Source organism: Dendrobates tinctorius, unplaced genomic scaffold (genome assembly GCF_039654945.1).
Source record: "Dendrobates tinctorius isolate UK_male_01 unplaced genomic scaffold, ASM3965494v1 ptg000171l, whole genome shotgun sequence".
Taxonomy (NCBI): domain Eukaryota; kingdom Metazoa; phylum Chordata; class Amphibia; order Anura; family Dendrobatidae; genus Dendrobates; species Dendrobates tinctorius.
In genome coordinates, this window is record NW_027361838.1 from 14209273 (window position 1) to 14235704 (window position 26432).

Below are 26432 nucleotides of genomic sequence, written 5' to 3' on the forward strand. Positions count from 1 at the left end.
GTGCTGCAGTGGGACCAGTTTCTTCACTTGACAATTCCTTACTTAGGGATAGGTGCAGGGCAAGTGAGGGCTAAGGTATCCTGCTCGGCGACAGGTTAAAATAACCTGTATAGGGACGCTAGTAAGAGCAGGGCACATCCTCAGGTGAGTGCAGGAGGTGTCCATTTCCCTGATCCCTATCGCAGGGCACACCATTGTAATTGTGTCCCCGGTGTTCCCTTGTTTGTTTGCTGTTTGGTGACCAACCAATTGTTGGGTCGTGTTACACTGGTCATTCACTCCGTGATATTAACACCGACCTACCCATTTTTTCTGGTGAGCCATGGCTCAGGTGCAGGCCTTTGCTTAACTGCTCCAGACCCTCACCGAAGAGCTTAAGGTGTTGCGTGGTGAGGTGGTGCAGCAGCTGCAGCAGTTGATGGGGATTTGGGCCTTAGCTCAGTTTCAGGCTCTACCAGAACCCAAAATCTCTCTCCCAGACCGGTTCTCTGGAGGCAGAGATACATTTTTGATTTTTAAGGACACCTTCAAGCTATACTTCAGGCTCCGCCCTTGTTATTCAGGGAGTGAGGAACAACAGGTGGGAATCATCGTTTCCCTTCTTAAGGGTGATCCCCAATCCTGGGCCTTCTCCCTAACAACCGGTTCTCCATCTTTACGGTCGGTAGACAAGTTTTTTGCGGCATTGTCGCTGGTGTATGGGGATCCAGATGGTGTCTCCCTGGCGGAATCCCGAATCTGTAAAATCAAGCAGGGGGCGCCAGCTGGCTTAGGAGTACTCAGAGTTCAGGAGGTGGCCCTCTGACACACAGTGGAATGACCCTGCCCTTAGGAGTCATTTTGTGCAGGGTCTGTCTCCAAGGTTGCAGGATACTCTGGTGCAGTGCGCCGCCCCCAGCTCATTGGAGGCCGCCATGTCCCTTGCCATCTGGGTAGACAGATGCCTCAGGGAGAGGCATACACCAAATGTGCCCCCAGTGGTGTAAGGAGGAGGACACACCGGTGCTGATGGACAAACCCATGCAGGTGGGAGGAGTTGGTTCCCAAATGGTGTTGCCTGCAGTTCGTCGTGGTGTGGGGGCATGTTTTTACTGTGGGCACACTGGTTATTTCATCGGTGTCTGCCCAGCTCGCGCCAAAATATCTGCACCATCTAAGAAGCCGCGCCCCCTGGTCGTGTGGAGGGAGGCAACAAGGGAGTGTATCTTTCCTCCATTTTATCTCCTCAGTGTACCTTGTCTGCTGAAGTGGTGGTTGGCGGGGTAACTGAGAGTATACCGGTGCTTGTGGACAGTGGAGCAGGTGTCAATCTGGTGGATGCTCACTTTGTCCAGACCCATGGCCTGAGGTGTAGGACGCTAGCCGAACCCATAAGCGTCCAGGCCATTGACTCTGTCCCACTTAGTCAGAGGAGGTTGACCCAAGTTGTGCATAATATATATCTGCATATAGGGACGCATCATGAAGAGTTCCTGTCGTACTACATCTTGGGGGGAATGCCATCACCTATTGTTTTAGGCCTCCCTTAGTTGAAAAGACACAACCCGGTCATAGATTGGCAGTCCAGGGAAATAGTCAGCTGGGATCAGTCGTGTGAGGGCTGCTGCCCAGGGGCTACTGTCTCTGCCGTCATTCTACAACTGTCCCCTTTTTCTCCAGTGGGGGCAGCAGAGGTGCTGCCAGGGAGTAGGGGCAAGTCTCAACCCTCACCACAAGCTAACCCTGAGTGTCGGAGTCCTCTTAGGAGGAGGGGTCAGAGGAGGGTGTTGGTTCCTTCTGAGCTTTGTGGGGGGTGTGAGTGTGACAACACAGAGGGACGCCTCTGTTGTCAGTTCTGTAAAGCATTCACCATCTTGTGGCAAATGTGTGCGTGGCAATAAACATTCAGGTCTGGACCTGTGTGTGAATGAGTACGTATGGGTGTCCACCAAAAAGATCCGGTGGAAGTGTACTGCTGGGGCCTGGAGTTCTCGGGTGATCGGGCCATATCAGGTGTCGGCCATTCTCAGCCCGGGGACTTACCAGCTGGATCTACCGCCAGTAATGACTGTACACAACTCATTCCCCAGGTCGGCGCTCTGGAGATTTGTGGTGCCTCCAGAGCATAAGTTGTCACTTCCATCAGTCCACATTTGCCATAAACCTGAGAGTCAGGTGACTGCCGATGTGAACTCTGGTGGATTGAGGCATCCTCATTGTAGGTTGTTTTCTGGTGAGGTTCGGTGGAGGGAGAGGTACTGTCACGATCCATTTTTGGATCTGTGGCAGATCTGCATTCTCACATATAAACTTTTTTCCTTTCAGGCCATCGGAGGTTAATGTCTGTTCCCCCCCGGTGGCCGCTGGTGTAATTACATCACTGCATAGTTTGCTGACGCAGATGGTGACCACTCCCACCATCCTTTAAAAGGTCACCTGTTGCATCAGCTGAAGGTCGGTGTTAGAGGTCATTCTGCAGCAACCACTGGGAGAGAAGAAGCTTGCTGGGAGCGGTGGTATCTCAGCTGTTTATGGTGTATCTGGTGCCGTGATCCTGCTGTGCGGTGCTTTACAGCAGAAAGCTAAGTGTTGTTTGTCTTTACCCTGTTTGTCATATCTACCCTTGGTGTCATATTAGTGCAGTGGTGGGACCAGTGTCTTCACTTGCCAATTCCCTACTTAGGGATACATGCAGGGCACGTGAGGGCTAAGGTATCTTGCTCAGCGACAGGTTGAAAGAACCTGTATAGGGATACTAGTAAGAGCAGGGCACATCCTCAGGTGAGTGCAGGAGGTGTCCATTTCCCCGTTCCCTATCGCACCATTGTAATTGTGTCCCCGGTGTTCCCTTGTTTATTTGCTGTTTGGTGACCGACCAATCGGTGGGTCGTGTGGCACTGGTCAGTCATTCATTGACAGGGACCTTTTTAAAGGCTTAGGAAGCCTTTACATGTGTTTTTTGTTAATTATTCTAATTTACTGAGATAATGACTTTTGGGTTTTCATTGGTTATAAGCCGTAATCATCAACAATAACAGAAATAAACACTTGGAATACATCACTTTGTTTGTAATGAGTTTCACTTATTGTATTGAAGAACTGAAATACATTAACTTTTTGATGATATTCTAAGTTTGTGAGAAGCACCTGTATATTCCATTTTCCAATTAAATAATTTAATTTATTACATTTAGAAATTTGTTAATATTGGGAGATGAAAGTTGTATTCATCAGGAGGCAATTAATTTCCTTGTATTGTAGAATATTCTAGAAATGTCAACAGCAACCGGTTCCTCATTAGATATGTCTTCTATAATCCCCAAAACACACAGTTTTAGCTTTAGTTATAGTACAACACTATACATTTTATCTATTAAATCTAAGACTCCTTTCCAGTAGGAGCCCAGCGTGATACATTTCCATATCATATGAGATGAACATAAGGGAGATTTCACCTCGGGCAGTTTCAATTTCCTCTGCAACCAATTTTGTGCTAGAATTTAGGGGTCTTATATATTCTGCATAACAAATATAATTGTGACAACCTTTGTGACTCTGATAAAGAAAGATGGAGAGATGATCCTAAGAATGATTCTCATTGGTATCCAGTAAAATCACCTACCTCTGCTTCCCATTTCTCACTAGCAGATACGTATGAGCATATCAGATATTTATAAATATTAGATATTTACCCTCTAGCTGAACTCTCCCCATCTCCATTATAATAGTTATGCACTGTTAGACAGTTAGAACGGGCTTGACAATAATTTGTTTATAAAATTGCCGATGTGGCAGATCAAAGTCTTTCTGCATTTCTGCAATTGTGTAAAGCTCTTCCTGTACTTGAGTCATAATGTTCCCTTTACTTCTCAATCAAATTTCCTAAATTTTGAAGTAAAGAATTATGCCACAAATTATGCTACAACTCATTAACTCTTTATTTCTATCCGATCCTTTACAGAACAAAGACAATGTTGATCCTAGAGACAGACCTTCCTTCCTGCTTCCTTGAAGTATGTAGGAACCTTCCTTGGGACTACCTGTTGTACCAAATGACCCCCTATTCTCTGGCATTGAATCTGTCCCCAATCTCTTACCTGTTGCAGCGGAGATGTGAGAAAATAAACACATGCATTTGGTATTGCTAGGCCTGCCTCATGTTCATCTCTTTGCAGTTTGGCTGGCTATACACATTAAATGGCTGTCAGCCGAACAGTCAATCACTCAACTGACAGCCATCTTGGCTGACTCTTCCATACACAAGAGCTCTCATTTTTGTCAAGGAGTGAGATTAAGTTGAGGACAACAAAATCTTAACTTTTATTCCCAGACACTTGCATTCCCTAATTGTATGATGTGTCATCTAAATGTTATGAATCTGGAATAGGGCCTAATCGCATGAAAAATGATTTATCACAGTTAATGGGAAGTCATGACTAACAACTTGAAGCTTCAATCATATTCACTATTGGAGCAATTGATGAAGGAATTTCCCTTATGAATATAAGTGTCGACTGCATATAATGATACTCATTCTTCCTTCTTGCTACGCATAAATCCTATAATGTCAGAACAGACTCTCTTGCATGTCAATGTCCTATGGCTATGGTAAATAGGAATGGGGACAAGGGCCAACCCTGTCTTGTGCCCTTACTCAACACCAATGGGTCAGGTAGTTGTCCGTTTGTTTGACCTCTAGCAGACAGATTACAGTACAAAAGCTGAATTTATGTCAAGTACTTGGAACTAAAACTCATTTTGTCAAGAATCACCCACAGAAAATTCCACTTGATGAAGTCAAAGGCCTTGGTAGCATTAAGGGAGAGAACTACCTTGGTGCCAGGGTCGCTATACTGAAGATTCAGAAAGAGTTAATTTAGTGTAGACAATTTAATAGGCATAAATCCTGACTGATCATCATAAATTATTTCTGAAATTACAGCCACAAGTCTGTTAACTGTTTGTTTTAGTGATTTATATTTACTGGTAAAAAAAAACATTAGTATATGATCTACTTGAGGATCTTTAACAATGATTACCATCATAGAGTCTAGGAGAGAACTACACTCTTTTGCCTCAGTAGCCGAGTCGGCTCCATACAGGGCAGATGCCAGCTAGATTACATAGCTGACCATTGCCTCTAACAGCAGTCATCAGTTCTACCTCTGATGACTGCTATTAACCTCTTAAATACCAGTGCCAATCACTGGCAGTGACATTTAAGTGCAGTGATCCAGCTCAAATGGATGCTGTTCACCTCCACCTCAACGAGATCATTGGGTACAGATGGTTTGCTTTGTGAGTTTGCTGAAAGCCTCATGGCTGTCATGTTATTTCTCCTGTGAAGTCCAGCCAAGCCCTCATATGTGTATGTCAAATGAAAACTAAAAAAGTTATGGCCATTTAGAAAGGAAGTATAAAAATTGAAATGCAGAAACTAAAATTGGCTGTGACTTCAAGGGGTTAAAACTTGAGGATGAATATTATAACTCTTAAAGGCTCAGAGCTTTAAACAACAACTCCTTCCTATTACATAGCTAGTTAAAAGGTACTTCACAAAACAACATCTTATGGCATATAGCAGAATCTTTAAATTGACCAATACTACTCCTGACCCAGAATTGTAACTCACTGGAATTGGGCCATGTTACAGTTGACATGGGTCCATTAATATTAGGCTCTCTATAATAGCAAATGTAGTTATAATTTTATTATCTTACTCTGAAATTATGTGTGTGTACTATTCTACTTTAAAATTGAGTTAGAGATCTGAATTGACACATTCTGGGCAAGCTGATTTTCTAGAACCTTGAGTGCCCTCAGTTTGAATCAGTAGAATGGTCTACCTAATCACAAATGAAAGAGGGATAATTTTTGGACCATTTTTTAATTAAAAAAACTTGAAAAGTCTGTTGGTGCACTTTGTCATTAAACAAGCTGCTAACGGGACAACATACATTTATAAAATGAGGTCACTTTGACATTACTAAGTATGAGTTTCTGTTAAAGAGCTTGAAAGGGGTTGGATACAGACCTAGGAGTCAGAGTTTTCAGGGCGATCTGAGGTTTTGCAATATTGCGATTCACAGTGAACCATATCTACTCCAAAAATTTGATGTGACTGGAGAAATTATACTGAATTTAAGAAAGCAATTGGTGACATCCTAAAACGTGCACAAGTTGCTTCATTTTTCCACAATTTGTGCAAACCCTTTTGCATTTAATACACCAAAATTTGGCATTAAAGGCTTAATGAATTCCCATCTTTGTGTATGATTGTACATCCCATATGTCCAAATGGAGTATTAAGCAACTGATTTATGTAACATTCTCTTTTTTGTTATACACACTAGGACGAGGACAAGCTGAAATTGTTTAGTACCCTGAAATGCAATCATCAATAGATGTTCTCACTATATTGAAAATCAATGTAGCCTTTTGCCACTGCATTTTTTTTCACTGCTCTCTTGCATAATCATTTAATTTAGCAGGGACACTGCTGTTTTTCTTGAGAAATTAAACAATTGTGTATGAAAACTGAGAAAAGACAAGAGGCATAGAACTGATGTGTTTTCCGCAGCCATTGGCCTATGTGTGCGAACAGTGTCAGACTGGGATGCCAAGGATCCACCAGCAACAAACTTCAGAGCACCGTTTTTCAGCTATATGCAAATGTGACAAAATCATCACTGCGTAGATTGTTAAATGATTTAGATGCTGCCTTTGTCTGTACATAGTGATTGAAGTATATTGTGACATGTACTGCTCATATAATAGGGTAGTGGCACACTCCTGCACAGGGGCCTGCCTGAGGATTCTCCGGTTCGCTTGTGGACCAGTCCAAGCCTATATGTGAATGTAGTATAAAAATGATCTAGATAACAACTACCAAATGCAACCTTGGATGAAAGTTTGACGCTGTGATTCAAAAAGTTTCTTGGCAAATTTATAACCTTTAAGAAACATTTAGCAGCTTTTTTTTACATATAAATGAGCAATATACAACTACAAAATTTAAAAAATATGAGTAGCTTATTGTTTTTCTTGATCTAATTTCTTTAATTCACTCTATGCAAACTAGTTCTTTTCCAGTGACTTTAAGTTCCGCTCTGTGGACATTGTTAGCATGGCAGAGAGCATTTACTTTCCACTCTATTAGACCTTCAGTCAGACATGGATGGAGTTACTCTGTTAAATCATAAAACCTCCCATTGGAGCTGTCCAACTTGTATAATGTAAAAAGCCTAATGCGACTTCTATTTTAAATAATTCTTTCTTGTGGTCTCTTGTCCTATAAAAAATATCCCCTTGATGGGAAATGCAGGGTTAGTATAATGTAAGTGTCATGGTTTGGACAGGGTTCTTGCCCTGCACTCACAGGGTTACGTGTATGTGGCCTCTTTCTGGATCTGGGAGGGGTATTTATACTCACTCTGTTTACCAGGGTTCTCTGCAGCTATACTTTTGCCCTTGGCTTACATTAGTTTAAGTGACCCCTGTGGATTTGTGCCTTGTGCAATGTGCATGCTTCTGTGTTTGATATCTTGGCTTTTGACCTGGTCTGTCCCTGTTGTGCGCTTGCCTGCCATTTCTGTACTGTCTATTGCCCGTCCTGGTTTACTGATCTCTTGCTAAGTCCTGACTATCCATTCTGTCTAATCCTTTGGTACTGTCGTGCTTTGAGCCCGGCCTGATCTTTTTGCGTCCCTGTCTATGCCCCTTGGTAACTTTGTCCCATAGTTACCCTTCTAGGAGTTTTCCTGCAGCTCCTAGCTCTCTGGAGTTTAGGCCACACCCCCAGCAGTCACGTGCTTCAGGTCCTGTTGGTATAGCACGCATCTTCACTGCTGCTGCCCCGCTGCACAGGTATCTTAGGGCACTGATTGTCTTACTCAGGACACGCGAACTGGCAATCACTGGCATACTGTATATTATTATCTCAGTAGTAAGTCTCAGTATAGCTAATATCTGGTACCAGGTAACTATATTACTAGCAGTGGACAAATTAGTTTAACACATATCATGTAATTCTTAGCTGACAAACATTTGTTAGGCTCTTTAAATTGTACCATTATATTAATAAGCATCTATTCAGTAAATAACATTTTTTCCGTTAACATTTTTTTGTATGTGCACCTGTTATTAATTGTAATGCATTATTAATGTAACCTTTATTTGACTTAGATAACTTTTATAGTTAATCAGTACTTAAAGGGCTGGTCCAACCATAGACATTTGTAACACAAAAGTAAGGTATGGAGCTTGCTTGACTATTTCCAAAACTTCAATAGACTTGAATAATGAGCTGTACAAATACAGTTAAACCTCCTCATTCAGTTTTGCTTGGCAACCACCCCACTTAGTAGAGTAAGAATCAAGAGATATTAATGTCATATTTTGTGGCTATAAAAGAGTGATGACCAGCTGACAATTAGTGGAACTCACGTTGGTGGACTCAAAACATCCATAAATTACATGGATGACCATACATTTAGATAACACTACGAACTACTACTGTAAATAGAAGGTGGATTTTTCCATGATAAAACTCGCTCGTCTCAGGAGCTACACACATAATGACAAGACTCCTTTTAGCGCTCAGATTAAAGGTGTTTTCTGTTATGAGACTGGCCATTTAAATTAAAATTCTGCATGTCAACAGTCACAAACTCAAAGAGAAAATAGGAATATTGGACAGCACACTGGAAATTATTTTTGAAGCACATTATCAAAAAGACCTCTCATAAATAAATATTGTTTGCATGTGGTGCACATAGCAAAAGTCCCAAATGGGTCTCTCTACACAACCTGCCCCCACAAAAATTAGTTGAAGTAGGTGGGGTCATACTTCCAACTTTTAGAACCAGGAAGAGGGAAACGCATTATGGCAGGTACACAGTATTTAGGGCAATACTGAAGACTCTTAAGTGTTCTCACACTTTCATGACACTTATAGAGTATATTGCCCTAAAAATGCCATACTGCATGATACCCCATGGTGAATTTCCTTCCCCAGGTCTCCTCACAGACAGTATGAAGACGAGACAGTGCCTCCAGGAAAGTATGAAGTTGCCACATTAACCCAATCACAATATAATTGTGAGACACCTATCCATTACTAAACCTATAGTTGTATTGTAAATAAAGACACAGCCAGACTAAAGTCCTTTATTAGAAATAAAACAAAACACATTTTAATTTAAAAATAGGCACAGTAATACTCACTAGTGATGAGCGAGTATACTCGTTGCGCGGGTTTTCCCGAGCATGCTTGGGTGTCCTCCGAGTATTTTGGCATGCTCGGAGATTTAGTTTTCATCGCCTCAGCTGCATGATTTACTGCTGCTGGGCATCCTGAATACACATGGGAATTCCCTAACAAACAGGCATTCCCCACATGTATTCAGCCTGTCCAGCAGCCACAAATCATGCAGCTACATCGATAGAAACTAAATCTCTGAGCCCGCCAAAATACTCTGAGGACACCCAAGCAAGCTCGGGGAAAACCAAGCAATGAGCACACTCGCTCATTACTAATACTCACCTAACACCTAATTCCACCGAAGCCCCCGTTCTCCTGTAATAAACCAAAAATAAAAAAAAACAATATACTATACCTATCTGTTGTTCTGTCCCATGCTGTAATCCATGTCTGGGGGATAAACAATTTTCAACCTGGATGGTGCCAAGATGCGACTGTCCAGGCTGAGAACCACTGGTGAATGAGACATGGATTATGGCTTGGGACAGAACGACAGACAGGTATGGTATATTGTTGTTTTTTTATTCTTGTTTTATTACAGGAGATCAAGGGCTTTAGTGGAATAGGCGTTAGGTAACTATAACTGTGCTTGTTATTTTTAAATAAAAATGGAAAACTGTTCTGTTTTATTTCTAATAAAGGATATATTCTGGCTGGGTCTTTATTTACCATACAACTAAAGGATTAGTAATGGATATGTGTCTTACAGATGCCTCTCCATTATTAAGCCATGGGCTTAATGTCACCTGACAATACAAAGGTGACATCAACCCCGCAAATATTAACCCCACTTGCCACCGCTAGAGGGAAAGTTGGATGAGCTGTGCAAAGTGTGAGAATTGGCACATCCAATAGATGCTCCTTTTCTGGGCAACTGTGGGCTGCTATTTTTAGGCTGTGGGGGGGTCAATATCCATGGCCCCTTACCAGCCTGAGAATACCAGCCCCCAGCTGTCTGCTTTAGCAAGGCTGGTTGTTAAAAATGGGGGAGACCCCACACCATTTTTTAAAATTATTTATTTAAATAATTTAAAAAAGCGTGAGGACACCTCTATTCTTGATAACCAGCCTTGTTGAAGCTGATAGCTGAGGGTTGCAGCCCCCATCTGTGAATTATGCCTGGCTGGTTAACAAAAATACAGGGGGACCATGCCATTTTTTCTTAACTTATTTATTTACAGTACAGAAGCATCTGATGAATACTCCCATCCGCCGCTCTTGCTCTCGCTGTTATTAGCAGCTGTAAGTGTCGGATGATGGGAGCAGTAGTCCCATCAGCTGACACCAGTGACCAGAGGTAAACTTTATACCTCCGATCACAGCTGAACGCTCTCGCTGTCTTTTGACAGCGTGGGAACTGCGGTTCTCTGACCGGCGGGGATGATTTCACTGCCGATCAGAAGCGGTGTTTGCCACGCTGTGATGACAGCATGGCAAACACTGGATGTTCAGGCCCCCCCATTCAAGTGAATGGGTCCAGATTCGGGTTCTGTTCTGGTACCCGAACCCGAACTTTTTGTAACTGTTCAGCCGAACTCGCCGGACCGAAAATCCAGGAGTCCGCCCATCTCTAATGGTTGGGTCTTGATATTTTATCAGCTTTTTCCTGCCTGTCTCTGCTGATTATGTTGTATGTTTTGTAGCTTTGTACAAAGTAGTGAAATAAAAAAACGAAAGCTTCAAATTAAAATCCATGAGTGCATTCAATTTAAACATATTGAAATATAAGCACATCATGTTCTGTGCGTGCCACTAGCATATGAATGCTACCTATGTGATTGCACTGGCTTGTAAATAGTAGCCTTCGAAAATGCAAAGTAAACTTTCAGCTGGCTTTGTCTGTGAACCCTATGAGGTATCTTCACCAGCAGGTGAAAATTCTTATGGCCAAATATAGTTCCTTTACAGAATGGATGGAAGCTGAGTAGGTGGAAGCACTGTGAGAAGAAAAGAATTATTTGAAAGCTAATAATTCCAGCTTATTTAAATATATTGTGTGCCCTTATGTGTTTTTTTGTTTTTTTTGGGAAATTCATTTTGTGCAGTAAAACATTTTGGCATAGACTATGTAGGACCCGCTGTTAGCAGCAATATATGATCTTTGTGTGCAAGTGGAGCATTTATGTCATATTTCATGAAAAAATTTGTTTATTAAATTCTCTGCAAAACTTAATGTATATTTATAAACCACTTTAGATTTCTGAATACCTTCCAATTACACAAAATGACCCAGATTCTCGTGCTTTAGAATTCTATTACTGCTTCTGTATCTTTTCTTAATAGCTGTATACACTGAGGAAGAGGGTGCAGCGACTTTGACGTGTGGTATGGTTTCAACTTTCAAATATTAATTTCTATTAGATCAAGCAAAATCATTAATAGAATCAATACACTGAGAGTGTAAAAAACTATTTTATAGAAAGCAGCACATGCATAGCCTTAAAGGGGTATTCCAGTCTGAATAATAATTTGTGCTAAAATATATTGTGGTAGATTGGCTCACTCGGCTGCACACAGAGGTAGACACTGGTACACTGCGGCTTTAATAACTTCCTTTGGTTTATTGTAGGCAGCATAAACCAAGGTGAGGTAAAGAAAATACAGCCCTCTGGGCAAAACAGGAAAACATAATGGTGGCAGAACAGACACAGTCCTTCTGTGAGCAGGGTTCCTATCGCTCATGGCTGGCAGAACACACACTGTTCAGCTTCACACAAGTCCATGCAACACTTTCCTGTAGTGATCCAGGCACACACACTGGACACACTGAAAGCATTTTCCTTCAGCCATTGAATAGAATCAAAGCAGAAAATGATGATCAAAAGGCCAGATTATCAAATAATCAATAAAAATTCTATTAGAAGAATACTTTTAAAATGCATAACACCAACAAGGGAAAAGGGCCCCTTGAAAAAGGAAGATCCAAAACGCGCGTCGGCCCCTTGAAAAAGGAAGATCCAAAACGCGCGTCTGGGTGGACGTGCTTGTCTGGGCATTGGTACAGCCTCCTACCTCTGGCAACCATCCACCGGTAAATATAACATCCCATTGGGCACTGTCCTTTGTTATTATGGTAGGCACTATGGTGGTAGGTTGGTAGTTAGGTGGTGTGTTCACTGTCTATGCATATGCTGCAGTAACTTGTAATTGTGGATGACATCCTGTGTTAGTGAAATTAGTTGTGGCTTTGCATATTAGTTACAATGATAGTTTAATTATCTATTGTAGATTACTTGTGTATAAAAATTTGTGAGCAGAAACTGATATTTAAGATTTATATACATATTGTTACAAGTGTATCCTGTGCCTGGATGAATGCATCGCTATATGTGTAACCGCACTATGCAAGCGTGCTTTTCTATTCCCCTTTTCCCCTATTGGTGTTATGCATTTTAAAAGTATTTTTCTAATAAAACTTGTATTGATGCTGGACAGGCTGAATACATGTAAGGAATGGCCGTTTCTTAGGGAATTCCCACATGTATTCAGGCTGTCCAGCAGCATAGTATGGAGGACTATGTGGTGTATTATACTAAACAAGCAAAATGCTGCATATTCATCAAGTGATTGGATTGTTTATGCTGGAATAAAAATCATTGTTCTCAGCAGCACATCCCCGATGTAAACTGTAGATGTGCTGCTGATAACATGATACTGTATGGGGACAGATTGATCTAATAGTGATTGTTCTGTTCCCATCATTCTTTCTCAGTTGGTGTAAAGAGGCCGGGAAACAAGCGTCGAACGACTTCAATATTGTCGGTCACACTCGTTTAGCGGCCTGAATATAGCGCACGTAAATACACCAGAAATGCTTCTGTGTGATGAGCAAAGTTAACATTTGGGGCCCCATTTTAAACTTTTGCCTAGGGCCCCACTTTGCCTAAAACCCACCCTGTGCAGCAGTGACGACATGACTGCAGCACGCACCACCACTGCAGACAATCACTGATTTCAGCGGTTCATGCTGCTAACAACAACAGAGCCATTGAGCTCAGTGATTGGCTCCAGCAATGATGCACACTGTAGTCATGATGTCACCGCTGCAGCCAAAACACATAGAGACGAACAGCGGCAGGGAGCAGGCGCTGGACTATGGTAGGGAGAGTACTATCTGTATTTGGCTTTTTTTTACTCCTGATTAGTTGGGGTCTACTTTTCTAAAAGTGGAAAACACTTTGAAGTAAGGTCATTGGTTAGGCTTCAGAACATTTGCCACATGATAGAATGGAATTCAACACAAAAATCATTCCTGGATCCACTGTTTCCATTCGAATCATTATGAGTGTATAAGGTTACATAGAAGTCTGGGCATCTGCATGTATTTAGGGTCATCTACATATAATAGCCAGTGAAAAACACCAAAAGAAATGGAGTACATGAAACCACCACAAGAATAATAAAATCCAATAAGTTTATTACACTAGATTACGTATAAATAGTAATAGCCATACATATAATATAATAGCCAATGGTTAGCCAATGAAGGTATGAGTTATACATTCCCCTGGCCAGTGGTCGTGGCCTCACTCCATACACTTGTATTGTGCTGAGGTCGCACCTTGACCAGTGATGCAGCTGACCAGTGGGCATGACTGACTAGAGGGCATGGCTTTGCTCCATACAAGTGTATGGAGAGCGAGACCGCGCCCACTGGACATTGGTATGTATAATTCATGCATACCAACCATTACTGGGTCTGTAACCAGCAAATCCCAGCAGTGCGTAGTGTGACTGCAGACTTATCGATTTCGACTGGACAACCCCTTTAATTTCTGTATTGATTTCTTCTTCTGTACTACACAAAGCATCTAATTTCTGATATACTGACAAATACTGGTGCTGAGGTGTATGTGATTCACTTTCTCTTCTTTCCAGATTGTCTTGTGTCCGCTTTACTCCCAATTTCTTCAGTCTGTGTAACCTGCCTTTCCTGAAGACTTGGATACTTTCACCCATCTACATTCAGTTCTGCCTTGTACAACCTCCTTCCTCTCAGTCTCATTATTTCTAACACTAAGGCTATGTGTACATGCTGCAGATTCACCTGCGGGTTTTTCCGTGCGGATCCCCAGGTAAAACCGCAAGTAAAGTGACCTGCGGTTTTCCTGCGGATTTACCTAGGGTTTTCCACTGCGGTTTGACACCTGGACAATGGAACAGGTGCCAAACCGCTGCGGAATCTGCAGAAAGAATTGACATGCTGCGATTTGTAAACCGCAGCAAAACCGCGCGTAATAAAACGCAGTGTGAGCACAGCGGTTTTGAAAACACATAGGATAACATGGTACTGTACCATGTCTGCAGAACTGCTGTGGATCCGCAGGGCCAAAAATGCTGCGGAACCTCAGCAGAATCCGCAGCGTGTGTACATAGCCTAAGAGAATTTTTGCCCTGGTCCACAGCAGCCAGAGGAAACGTGTGCTGTCAGATGTATGGCAGAAGCAACAAGCCAGCCAGCAATGTGAAGATATTTCACAGACTACACATCATGAAAATTGAAAAGAATTTTTAATGAAGACTGTTTAGAAAGTTGCTTAATTTTGCATTTAGGAAGCCAATGAACACTATAAGGCTACGTTCCCACGATGAGCTTTTGGTGCATTTTTCATACTGTGCGAGTCAAAAACGCAGCGTCTTACAGTTCCAGCAAAATGAATGGGATTTATAGAAATCTCATAGCCACTGTGCTTCTTTTTAACGCAACATCAACTCATCTGTGGTGCGTGTTTCAAATCTGCAGCACGTCAATCTCACACTGAGTTTTCTGTGCAGAATTTCCCCATAGATACGGAAATTCCGCAAGAAAATAATGCACATGCATTTTTAGCGCATTTCTGCTGATGAAACATAAAAAAAGTTATTTAAAGCATGACCCACCATCAAGAGACAAAACTTGCAGAATCAAAAAAGCAATAAAAACACGTTAAAAAAACGCAATGAAAATCCAAAAATAGCCCAATTTAAATAATAGGTACAGGAATGGTGAAGAAATTCTGCAGCGTCACAAAATCATGAAAAGCTCATTGTGAGAATAGTTCAATGATGTCTGTATTGCATAAATATGTATTTAAAACAAAATAGATCTTATAAATGTGTAAGGAATGTACAATACACGTACCTTTTTGTCAGATTTTCATTGTTATTGTGCAAATGTGAAGGGAAATGCGCTGGTAGGATCAGTGATGTTACACTGTACTGTAAAAATAGAAAAAAATATGTGTTAATAAATTGATCTTTTAATAGAAGCTCCTACAAAACGCGGAGACAGAGGATATTAGCTGTTTTATGCCACATAACACAATATCATGTCAAGTAACACACAAACACAGTCAAGGTTTCCTGTGTTGTCTATAAGAAAGCCTCTACTAAAGGCATCTAACAGCCGCCTATTTCTCCGCCAAGCAAAAGGATCAGATGATTGACTTCCCACCGCTCAATCCTTATGTGCCCAATATAATCTGGTTTGTCAATTCAGTGGAAATCAGTGAGTTTGGACGAGTTTTATACAATGTAATAGGGGACTTTAGGGTAATTTTATCAAGGATTTTTTGATTTTTCAAGGATGTTTGGTGCAAAATCCAAACCAAATTGCAGTTCAATAAAGATTTGATCCAGATCTAATCCACACGTGGTAGCTTCAATCTTCAGTGAATTCATACCATTCTGTGAATTTTCAATTCTGCAGCACATCCGTTCAGACACTGGAATGCTGCAGATCCAAAGTAAAGTAGTGAGAACAAAAATTGTATTATACTGCCAAGTGAATTTTAAGCAAGTAGATATTTTTATAAAAATTCAGGTAGAACATGAATTTATATTTTCTCCCTTCACACATTGCTTTAATATTTAAATCTAACTCATACCATCTGTTTCTAAATGCACAGTAGAAAAATAACAGCCTGGGAAACTACACTGCATAATGCTGTGGTTAAAATAACTTCATCTATAAAAATAGTTTTAGAAAGTATTACTTTCATTTGTATTCACGGGAACCTTCACAGAAAAGAGATCACCTACTTGTACACTACCTGGAGGTCTTTCTAAGATTCGAGCCCATCTGGGAAGTTATGGAGGAAATAGCAGCCACTTCCAGTATTGGAAAATGAGTCCTTCAGAATTATATCTTCTAATATTCATATTAAACAAGTACAAAACATTTTGGTACAACAGGTATAAAACTGGTCAGAAGACCGGCTTAAACCCGCCAAGAAATAATGATACTTACTTCCAATACCACAACAATTTTGTCTCAATGCTGCCTAATCCCCTGCCGGTCTCTACTTTCTGTGGTAGAGTTGATATCCTGATACACAGACATGTGAACATATACCGTCAATACAACCACCACTGTAGCCGGTAATTGGCTATGCAGCCATTTTCAGGTTATCGAGATGAACCTGGAACTAGAGATCAGTGGGCAACCTCAGAAATGTCTGAAGGGAGTGACAGAGGACTGGTTAGAGGGGTTTTACTTTTTATGTTATTCTGACCATTCTTTTGTTGATTTTACATCCAAAGAGGACAACTTTTTAAAGGAACAATCCATTCAAAATTAACTAATGAACTTTTGATATATAATAGGGTGGCTGTGGCTGAAGTTTGCATTTGTGCCCAGCCACGCTGCAGGAAAATGGCATCCTGGCTGTGTTTGTGTGCTTTTACCTTAGCGATCAGCCTCTAAATACTGCAGGCTGCCACTTGACATGACAGCACATGACCCAATGAAGTAGAAATGAATGCAGGAAAGCAGAGAACAAAAATATACTTTTCTTTAAGGGACAAACTGATAAGAAGTATATACATCAGATAGCAGGCACAGCACTTTAAGAATACATCTTGTGCATAATCCAGAGGCAGGAACTTCATGGTTACATGTGGCGGTTCATTACTTCTATTACATTAGATCAGCAACCACTATAGGAATTTCCATCTTCCCTTCATGTGAGGACCTCACTGGCTGGGGTACATCACTACGACTCCTCACTACTATTCTCAAAGTCCATTTGATGAAGGCCTCGTGCTCCTTGGTGTGCCACTACATATCCAGTTCCCCATAGGAGAACATGTGTCACAGACTGGCCATCTTCTGCTTCTATGACCCTCAGATCTGGCAACACTTCCACTCTTTATCTAGTATAGATATTGTTTGCTGTAGGCCCCATTTGCCTGAAATAAGGAATTCTTCTGCCACTTAGGCTACTTTCACACTAGTGTCGTGTGACGTACGTCGCAATGCGCCGCTTTTGAGAAAAAACACATCCTGCAAAGTTGCCCGCAGGATGCGTTTTTTTCTCCATAGACTTGCATTAGCGACGCATTGTGATGTATGGCCACACGTTGCATCCATTGTGCGACGGATGCATCGTGTTTTGGCGGCCGCGACGCACAATAAAAGTTACATGTAACTTTTTTTGTGCGTCGTGTCCGCCATTTTCGACCGCGCCTGCGCGGCCGAAACTCCACCCCCTCCTCCCTGGACATTACAATGGGGTAGCGGATGTGTTGAAAAACTGCATCCGCTGCCCCCATTGTGCAAATCTTTCACAACGTGCGTCGGTACGTTGGCTCGACGCATTGCGACGGGCCCGTACCGACGCAAATGTGAAAGTAGCCTAAATCGTTGGCTACTTCAGAATGTGCTATCCAAGTAGGGTTGTCTCCCTTATTCACACACACAACCCTTTTTTTTGCAGGTCTGCAAACATTACCACCATCGGTCATTCTCCTTTCAACACTATTGCCTATCTGCCTAACAACAGGAACTGAGTTCCTTTGCCCCACGTAACTCCTTCCACAATGGCCTGACCCCAATACTTAACCCTATCTTCAGCTAACCAACTGCTGCAGGCCAAAAACCAGATAAAAACAAAATTCAAGAGTGGCAATGCATTATATCAGTATATAACCTTCAGGGGGGGTGTCAAAGGTTTCTCCACTCCTTTATAAATTTATGAATATTATCAAAAAGAGTCCTGATAGTCTTCTCGTGATCATTTTACATGTATCTTTATATATATAAATGTATATGCTATTTAATAGATCAAACATACATGAATATTACCAGCCTGTTTAAGTTTATTTTAGATGTTGTTAGTACACAGTTATATACAATGCTCTTTATGCCTACGTCACAATGCTTTTAGCCTGTAACCGCAGACTACGGTAATAGACAAGAGTTGCATCAATAATTCTTTCTGCAGCCTAAAATAAAACTATTGTGGCACTTTAATAATTAGAGATATGCTACAAACTCTTATCTGCACAATCCTCAAATATATAGCTTTGCCACAAAGGGCTGAATGATCAATTTTAGTCCCTTGGGACCTTTGCATAAATGTATATCATTATCTCATGTACTTTAACATTTTCCCCTGTGTATTTAAATGGCCATTTGTGGTGTATTATGAGATTACTCCCACACAGTCACCTTTTAATTGCTCTTGGTGGTTTTTGATGCCACTTTATTTATTGATGGATACATCCCGTCTATCAGCAAATCTGAAATCTTATGTCCCTCGTGAAATCATATGTATCTCAGTAAAGGAGAACAGAGACAGACATCCCAGCACGATATTGTTTTATTGATGTAACCACTATAATAAAAGCAAAAGCTGCACTACATTTTTTTTTTACTTTTCATACACATGAACTCTGTAGTCTTCCTGTGAACACATATGACCTTGGGAAGATGTTACATTAGGTCTGTTGTAACCGATCATAAATTCCAGTCTGTATTTTCATCCAGAATTGCATTCACAAATCTGCACACTTCAGAACTGAGATTTCCCAGTGTTGCTTACTGGTAAACATCTACACAGAGCTGTTTGGAAATTTTTCAACCTGATATGCATGTAAAAATGTATTAGAATGGTGGTAACTAATGAGAAATTGCTGCAATATATTGTAGTTTTAAAATTAATATGAGTTCCAGCAGTGTGTACTTACAATTGCTCATTTTGCCTTTCTACCTAGCTAATTCTCTTTTCAATTAGGTCTATGAGATCACATTAAAACTGACTAGCTGAATCCTTCTAAGCTCTATGTAGAAACAGAAGGTCAGTTTTCTCTGTATGAGTCATAAGTCACTGCAAATATCCCTGGCAGGGGAAGGATGGAGCAGCTGCATCAGGAGTTGAAGAAAGGAATGATTTCTGCAGTGAGAAGACTTCTTGTTTATTTAGGGAACAAAGAGAAGAATTAGCTGGGTAGAAAGGCAAAATGAGCAATTGTAAGTACGCAGTGCTATACAATATGATGATTGCAATATATTGAGAGAATAGAAACTTTGATGGGAGGAGTGCTTCTTTAACAAGTATTTTCAATGTGTTGCATGACATAAACTTCATGCACATGACAATATTATGTCTCTGTACAAGCACCTAAAAAATTCTAAGGGGCTGTAGCATAGAAGGTATAGATATAGACATTTTCCATTCGATATGGTACAATAGAATCAGTGTTTCTAATGGGAGACTATGGGTCCACTTCATCAAACTTTCACAGCAGAATTCTGGTTTAAAAGCATTGAAAAATCAGAATTTTTAGCACAACTTGGAGTTTAGGACTTCTACGACTTTGGGCTTTTTCATGCTAGCTTATTCCAGCTCCGCCAAAATGGTTGGAGGTAGGGCATGACAAGTGATGCTACAGCTTGTCTAATTCATGACAACCTGTGGCATTCCATATGCCAGAAATCTCTCTGCAGTCAGGTGTAGCACACGGAGGCGCCCGCCACTCATCAAACGTTCCAGATTCATGATGAAGCGTGCACCTGTTAACCCCTTAGTGACGGAGCCAATTTGCAGCTTAATGACCAGGCCAATTTTTACAACTCTGAAAACTGTCACTTTATGAGGTTATAACTCTGGAACGCTTTAAAGGATCCCACTGATTCTAAGATTGTTTTTTCGTGACATATTTTACTTCATGTTAGTGGTAAAATTTCTTCGATATGACTTGCATTTATTTATGAAAAAAAACGGAAATGAAGTATGGCAAAAAATTTAAAAATTTTGCAATTTTCAAACTTTTAATTTTTCTGTCCTTAAATCAGAGAGATATGTCACAAAAAATACTTAATAAATAACGTTTCCCACATGTCTGCTTTACATCAGCACAATTTTGGAAGCAAAATTTTTTTATGTTAGGAAGTTATAAGGGTTAACAATTGACCAGCGATTTCTCATTTTTACAGCAAAATTTACAAAACCATTTTTTTTAGGGACCACGTCACATTTGAAGTCACTTTGAGAGGTCAATATGACAGAAAATACCCAAAAGTGACTCCATTTTAAAAACTGCACCCCTCAAGGTGCTCAAAACTACATTCATGAAGTTTATTAACCCTTTACCTGCTTCACAGGAACTGAAGCAATGTGGAAAGAAAAAATTAACATTTAACTTTTTTTACAAACATTTTACTTCTGAGCCAATTTTTTTTCACAAATGTAAAAAGAGAAAATGAGCCACAAAATTTGTTGTGCAATTTCTCCTTAATATGCCGAAACCCCATATGTGGGGGTAAACCACTGTTTGGGCGCATGGCAGGGCTTGGAACGGGAGTGCCGTTTGACTTCAATGCAGAATTGGCTGGAATTGAGATCGGATGCCATGTTGCATTTGGAGAGCCCCTGATGTGCCTAAACAGTGGAAACCCCCAACAGGTGACACCATTTTGGAAACTAGACCCCTTAAGGAATTTATCTAGATGTGTGGTGAGAACTTTGAACCTCCAAGTGCTTCACAGAAGTTTATAACGTAGAGCCGTGAAAATAAAAAGTCATATATTTTCCTCAAAAATGATATTTTCGCCCCCAAATTTTTTTTTTTACAAGGGTAACAGGAGAAATTGGACTACAAAAGTTGTTGTGCAATTTGTCCTGAATACACCGATTCCACATATGTGGTGGGGGAACTACTGTTTGGGTGCATGGGAGAGCTCGGAAGGGAAGGAGCGCCATTTCGGAATGCACACTTTGATGGAATGTTCTGCGGGCGTCATGTTGCGTTTGCAGAGCCCCTGATGTGCCTAAACAGTAGAAACCCCCCACAATTAAACCCATTTTGGAAACTAGACCCCCCACTGAGCTTATCTAGATGTGTGGTGAGCACTTTGAACGCCAAAGTGATTCAGAGAAGTTTATAACACAGAGCCATGAATATAAAAAATCATTTTTTTCCTCAAAAATGATGTTTTTAGCCCGCTATTTTTTATTTTCCCAAGGGTAACAGGAGAAATTGGACCACAAAACTTGTTGTGCAATTTGTCCTGAGTATGCTGATACCCCATATTTGGGGGGAACCACTATTTGGGCGCATGGGAGAGCTCGGAAGGGAAGGAGCGCCATTTTGGCATGCAGACTTTGATGGAATGTTCTGCGGGCATCATGTTGCATTTGCAGAGCCCCTAATATGCCTAAACAGTAGAAACCCCCTACAAATGAACCCATTTTGGAAACTAGACCCCGCAAGGAGCTTATCTATATGTGTGGTGAGCACTTTGAACCCCTAAGTGCTTCATAGAAGTTTATAACGCAGAGCTGTGAAAATAAAAAAAAACATTTTTTTTCCACAAAAATGATTTTTTAGCCCCTTTTTTATATTTTCCCAAGGGTAACAGGAGAAATTAGACCCCCAAAGTTGGTGTGTAATTTGTCCTGAGTACGCTGATGCCCCATATGTTGGGGTAAACCACTGTTTGGGCATATGTCTGGGCTCAGAAGGGAGGGTACACCATTTGACTTTTTGAATGCAAAATTGGCTGGAATCAATGGTGGCGCCATGTCGCATTTGACCCCCTGATGTGCATAAATAGTGGAAACCCCTCAATTCTAGCTCCAACCCTAACCCCAACACACCCCTAACCCTAATTCCAACCCTAACTCTAATCCCAAGCCTAACCCTAATCCTAATCCCTAACCCTAATCCCAACCCTAACCCTAATCCCAAACCCTAACCCTAATTCCAACCCTCACCCTAATTCCAACCCTAACCCTAACCCTAATGGAAAAAAGAAAATAAATATTTTTTCTTTATTTCATTATATTTCCCTAACTAAGGGGGTGATAAAGGGGGGTATTTACTAATTTTTTATTTTGATCACTGTGATAGGGTCTATCACAGTGATCAAAATGTACTTTGAATGAATGAAATCTGCTGGCTGGCAGATCTCAGCGGGCGCACTGCGCATGCACCAGCCATTTTCTAACTGGAAGAAGATGGCGACTCCCATGGAGGGGGCGCACACTGGCCAGGGACCACTGGGAGGCACCGTGGGGGATCCGGGATCCTATTTCTCTCTCCTCTGATGTGCGATCACATCAGAGGAGAGAGAAATTAAATGGAACATCGGACTTCTTTTGCGGACGCCGTTATACAGTTAATAACGGCGATCGCAAAAGTGGGGTCGGTAAAAACCAACTTGAATCATGTTCTCTGGGGTCTCGGCTACCCCTGGCAGCTGAGACCCAGGAGAAAATCTGACTCTGGGGGCGCTATACACTTTTCCCACAGCGCCATTGATTAATGGCGCTGTGGTGTAAGTACCCTTAACTATCGCCTTTAAAAGGCGTATCGGGGTCGTTAAGGGGCTAATGAATTAAGAGTGTCTGACTCCACCACACACCCTCATCAAGACTGGCAAGAAAATCATCAGAATTGATTAAAACAAAATGCAAGATGGACTTTCAAAATGGGCATTAATTAGATGTTACTCTTATTTACAAATTATTTACTATTGAGAAATTTTTCTAAAGTTAAAAAAGACTATAGTAAATGATAATCTTTTATTTATGCATTGTTTTTTTCCTGTTTGTTTTTTTGTATTTAAACTATAAAGGTCATCATTGGGAAGCTTATCAATAGATTCTTCTTTAAAAATGTACAGCCTGGAACAAATCTATCACATAAACCTTTTGACTGTGCATAAATTATTTATCTCTGCTTTCCTCCCCTTTAAGTGAAATTATATATCACTCAGACATATTAGGAGACACCAGTGACTAATGTGACAGCTGATTCCAGTAAATATGATCTGAGGCAGCTATTACTAATACTATGTCTATGTTCGCTGGAGAGAAAATGACAGAATTACCATATACCTGCTGTAGTAATATAATATTTTTACAGTATTCTTGTAAAGTTTCACGTGGAAGGGAAGACATCTATTGTCCACAAGGCATCAGCACTCTATTATTTGCAGTCGTCTTTTATACACCTATGAAAGGCATATTTTTACTATTCTCCCATGTCCGTTGTTCCTACATAAAGAGTTTGCAGTATATTCAAAGAGAAGGATCGAATCGCACAATAAGATGAGAATGGAAAAATTATAATTTCACTCAACCCCAGCAGTAACTGAAACCACAAATCATTAGTGAAAGGAAAAGTAGCAGCATCTATTTTAACAGTATGGTCTGAAATCATAGAGACGATTTATTAAGCGCATTTATGAAGTCTGCTTAGCCTTTATTTGCACCAAAGTTGCCAATGGGTCTCGATGTCTGATAAATTTGCTGCAACTTTTGATACAACAATGTCTAAACCTTTTTTTTCTCCCATTTTTTAAGCCAACCTCTATTGGTGTAAGAATTGTGACTGTTATAAGTACTAATCCAAAAATGTTTCTTAGATCTATTCGCACAGCTAACCATGCATACTTTCTAACCCACATATCAAAAGTGGCGAGAACATCATAAAATCACAAAAATGCTAAAAGTTATGAGCAAAAATTGTGTACGACAAAATCTGGAATATTTCTGCTGATAAAAAAAACTGGCTTAATAGGCTTCATAAGTTCATCCAACAATGTTTATTTTCTTCTGCAGAGACCACAATGGCTACCAATGGCTTACTGATTTTATCAGTTGTAACTCATTTTTTTTGGCAATTTACAGTTTTTACTCTGGCCACTTAGCCTCATCATAGGCTGTCACATCCTGTTGGGTATAGATCACTTCTCAGCAGTTATCTCATTATCTTCACAGGCAGGTTTATAATGATAGGACTCAGTAGATATCAAGGAACAACTAAAGGAAAAATGAAAAGCGCAATAGGGTCTTATCCGAGAGAGAGTTCCAACAATACAATAGGAGTGCACTCACCTACTGGCTGTAGAAAAATGCATAATAAACTCATAAGAGTTATCACAGCTACTGCAGATCCACTAGGTCAGCTCGTGACCAAGCCAGGGTAAGCAATCTTGAAATTAAGTGGTTAATATCCGCGCTGCTGTAAAGATGAAGGTCCGGATATATAGAATATGAAGATGATGGTTTATTCACTCAATAAACCATCATCTTCATATTCTATATGTCCAGACCTTCATCTTTACAGCAGCGGGGATATTAACCACTTAATTTCCAGGACTCAGTAGATAACACAAGATTAGTGATGAGCAAGTATACTCGTTACTCGAGAGTATTTGGATGTGCTCAGAGATTTAGCTTCTGTCGCCGCAGCTGCATGATTTGTGGCTGCTAGCCAGCCTGAATCCATGTGGGGATTGCCTGTTTGTTAGGAAATCCTCACATGTATTCAGGCTGTCTAGCAGCCACAAATCATGCAGCTGAGGCGACAAAAACGAAATCTCCGAGCACGCCCAAATACTCAGAGATCACCCGTGCATGCTCGGGACATCTTGAGTAACGAGTTACTCACTCATCACTACACAAGGTGGAGTGGACAAATCATCTCCTCCATTCCTCTACACACAGTTCGAAGCGTATGCTTAAAAAGCTTCCCCATAAAGGTCAATCAGTAATCTTCTGTGTTTATAGCTGTCATAGCTGCTTTAAAATGTATCTCTGAGCTACTATAGCAGCTTTGGCGAGATGGCTGCCACCTAATGATGTAAAAAATACAATAAAAACTCTACTAGCAGAAAATAAAAAATAAACTAAAATAAGTATTATGTTCCATTAACTGATTTACATTAGTAAAGGAAAATCTAGAAGATACAAAGTTAGAGAGTAACTTATCTGAGATCCTGACCAGAAGAGTAGCTTTGTAATCGGCCATTTAAAACGAAAAATACAAACTTTCTAATCTACTGCATTGCGCTACACATCTAATCAGCAACGGATTAAAGATAAGGGAATTATTAGATTTGCTAAACAACAAGAAGAGTGGGTTCAAAATGAAAGCTACAGATACCGACTGCTGGAAAAACAAATTGCAAGGTTCCTACTAATACGGTATTAAATTAATATTTATATTTCACTCCCTAAAATACAACTAAAATTCACAAAAAATAATATGTCTTCAGTACTTCATACAGTATGTCCTATTTAATTTCTACAGCACTAGCACGGTCATCAGAGCGCTATCTAATTTGAAAGTGAATTTTCCTAATTTTCTGCTTTTGGGAACTTTACAACTTTTCTCCTTCATAGATCGCACAAAGGGACAATTTGGCTAAAGACAAGATTTACAGAGCACTGACGATTCCCTCATGATAAGCAGTAGTGTATTCTCTCAAGTGTTTTTTACATTCCTGTGTGTTGCACCACCTCCTAAATTTAAAGGGAAGCAGTTTTGGCCGATATAAGAAACGGCCAGTGCCTTTCAGGGCTTATCTACAGTACAGTCCGGCGACTCCCATCTTCTTGTGATGCCACCCTCCTGCTTGCTTCATCGCTCCCCAGCATCGTGCTCCAGTGCAGGTGTACTTATCTGCCCTGTTGAGGGTAGAGCAAAGTACTGCAGTGCGCAGGCGCTGGGAAAGGTCAGAGAGGTGCAGCACCTGTGGAATGCAGGAATTTGGTACGCCTGCGCAGGAGCATGATGCTGGGGACCGATGAAGCAACAGGAGGGTGGCATCGCAAGAAGATTGGAGGCGCCGGACCATTACCTGCAACACCAATTGGACCCAACCACACTGGACCGCCCCCCGGGTGAGTATAATAAAACTTATTTTTCTTATCTTTCAAGTCGGATCGGGGGCTTATCTACAGCATTATAGAATGCTCAAGATACGGCCACAGCCTTTCAGGACTTATATCGGCCAAAACTGCTGACAGGTTCGCTTTAAATCCAAATTAAGGTCCTAGTCATAAAGTTTGCTTTTCATATGGCAAGCCAGTAGAATAAGGATGTTTCCATAATTTCATACCATACAATGTATACAGAGAGAATACCTCCATAAAACGGTAACTGATAGGAAACCACAATTTATTTTTGTTTGCTGTAC

General features: G+C 40.8%; 1 protein-coding gene across 5 annotated transcripts in view; it reads right to left on the bottom strand.

Annotated features, from left to right (window-relative positions):
- The window catches only part of DLGAP1 (DLG associated protein 1), a 966059-nt gene that overhangs the window by 654704 nt on the left and 284923 nt on the right, over positions 1 to 26432 (bottom strand). For all 5 annotated transcript variants that reach the window (XM_073550898.1, XM_073550896.1, XM_073550899.1 and 2 more), the window contains one exon: positions 15363 to 15439. The gene's annotated coding sequence lies outside the window, so the exon portion shown is untranslated. The remainder of the gene's footprint in view (positions 1 to 15362; positions 15440 to 26432) is intronic.